Genomic DNA, 2,855 nt, shown 5'->3' with positions numbered 1-2,855 from the left:
TTTGGAATTTACTATGAGTTTGTGTGTTTTTCTGTGATTTTAGGTATTTTCTGGCTGAAATTGAGGGACCTGAGCAAAAATCTGATTCAGAGGCTGAAAAGGACTGCAGATGCTGTTGGATTCTGACCTCCCTACACTCGAAGTGGATTTTATGGAGCTACAAAAGCCCAATTGGTGCACTCTCAATTGCGTTGGAAAGTAGACATCCTGGGCTTTCTATCAATATATAATAGTCTATACTTTGCTCGAGATTTTATGGCCTAAACTGGCGTTCAAAGTCAGCATAGAAATTCTGGCGTCAAAACGCCAGAACTGGCAGAAAAGCTGGAATTAAACGCCCAAACTGGCACAAAAGCTGGCGTTTAACTCCAAGAAAAGTCTCTACATGTGAAAGCTTCAATGCTCAGCCCAAGCACACACCAAGTGGGCCCGGAAGAAGATTTCTGCATTAATTACTTATTTCTGTAAACCCTAGGCTACTAGTTCTCTATAAATAGGACCTTTTGCTATTGTATTTTCATCTTGGTTCTTCTGGTTCCCTCTCTGGGGCCGAAGCCAATGATCATCATTATCACTTTTGTATTTTCAACGGTGGAGTTTCTACACACTATAGATTAAGGTGTGGAGCTCTGCTGTTCCTCATGAATTAATGCAAAGTACTATTGTTTTTCTATTCAATTCAAGCTTATTCTTATTCCAAGATATTCACTTGCAATTCAACCTGATGAATGTGATGATCCGTGACACTCATCATCATTCTCACCTATGAATGCGTGCCTGACAACCACCTCCGTTCTACCTTCGATTGAGTGTTTATCTCTTAGCCTCCTGGTTCATGATGCATGGTTGCCTCGCTTGACAACCGAGCCTTCCATTCCATGAAATCAGAGTCTTCGTGGTATAGGCGAGAATCAATTGGCAGCATTCTTGAGATCCGGAAAGTCTAAACCTTGTCTGTGGTATTCTGAGTAGGATCTGGGAAGGGATGACTGTGACGAGCTTCAAACTCGCGAGTGTTGGGTGTAGTGACAGACGCAAAAGGATCAATGGATCCTATTCCAACATGATTGAGAACCAACAACTGATTAGCCGTGCGGTGACAGCGCATTTGGAACATTTTCACTGAGAGGACGGGAAGTAGCCATTGACAACGGTTGTGTCCAACATAAAGCTTGCCATGGAAAGGAGTATGAATGATTGGAAGAAGGCAATAGGAAAGCAGAGGTTCATAAGGAACAAAGCATTTTCATACGCTTATCTGAAATTCTCACCAATGAATTACATAAGTATCTCTATCTTTATTTTATGTTTTATTCATCTTTTAATTATCAATTCTCCATAACCATTTGAATCTACCTGACTGAAATTTACAAGATGACCATAGCTTGCTTCAAGCCGACAGTCTCTGTGGGATCGACCCTTACTCACGTAAGGTTTATTACTTGGATGACCCAGTGCACTTGCTGGTTAGTTGTGCGGAGTTGTGACAAAGAGTTGAGATTACAATTGTGCGTACCAAGCTGTTGGCACCATTGATGATCACAATTTCGTGCACCAAGCACCTTAGAGAGAGACGCTTTGCATGCCTAGCACTGAGGAAGGACCTCCTAAGCTCGAGTTAAAGATATTGTCTCCATCCTTGAAGTATGCATTCTGATGCGTGAGCATCATATACCCTTTTTCTAGTTATTTTTATATTGTTTTTAGTTAGATTGTATTTACTTTTACTTTATTTTAGTGCAAAAAATCACCTTTGGATGCTACTTTAAGTTTTTCTTGTGTTTTTATGGTTTTAGGTGAAATCCGGAGTAGTTTAAAAAAGCCTGGAGAAAGAAAGGAAAGTGCTGGCAGCTCCCCCTGGGCGCTGAATGCCTACATGGCGTTCAATGCCAGCAGGGGGCATAAAGTTAGAGGTGCGCTTCCCTCTCTAGCATTCAATGCCCAATCCTGACGCTGAACGCCAGCTTGCAATCTATTTCGAACACTATTGGGCCTCCAAGTGGATTTAGGCACTTATTAATTTTATCTTATTTTATCTTTGTAATCTTTATTTTAAAATAATATCTTTTAGGCTAGCATTTATTATTAGGTTAGTATTTAAAGGAGAAGATCAGTTAGGTTTAGGATCATCTTCCTTCCGTAACTTTTCATAACCTTGTTTTCTTTGTAAGTCATGAGCAACTAAACCTCCTAGTTAAGGTTAGGAGCTCTGTTTATTTCTATGATTAGAACTATTATTCTTCTATTTTAATTAATGTTTGATTCAATTCTAAGGTGTTATTTTCGTTCTTAATCTTATGAATTTGGGTGGAACGAGAGTATTACCCTTATTCTACATGAGCTCTTGTGTTCTCGGGAGAGTTATCTCGCTTGGGGTACAACTTGAAAATACTCCTCCTAAACTGTGAATTACCTGGACTAATTGGGATATGTGACATAAAATCCTGTTAGCTTTGGATAATTGAGGTTTTTATGGCGCTAAACTAGTTTTAAGAACTTCACCCTCTGATCTGAATTGAATGACCACGAGAGTGGCTTTTGATGAGGATTAGAGGAGATTAAATCATTAAGATATTAGGGTTTAATCACTTATGGTTTGCCATAGAATGAATCACTCATTGTTAAAATAGTTGGTAAGACGTTTTAATCCAGAAAAATAAACATCTCCGAGACCTTAACTGTTTTCTCATCATTGAATTACACCAAACCTGTTTATTTGCTTTGTTTACTTGCCTTTCACTACTTATGCATTTTACACCAACAACCACCTTTTACTGTTTGCCTGACTAAGTCCAACAGGATAACTATTGCATACTCAGTCTGACAATCCTCGTGCGATCGACCCTCACTCACTT

Source organism: Arachis ipaensis, chromosome B04 (assembly GCF_000816755.2).
Source record: "Arachis ipaensis cultivar K30076 chromosome B04, Araip1.1, whole genome shotgun sequence".
Lineage (NCBI taxonomy): Eukaryota > Viridiplantae > Streptophyta > Magnoliopsida > Fabales > Fabaceae > Arachis > Arachis ipaensis.
The sequence above is the reverse complement of the archived record's forward strand: the minus strand, read 5'-3'. Positions refer to the sequence as shown.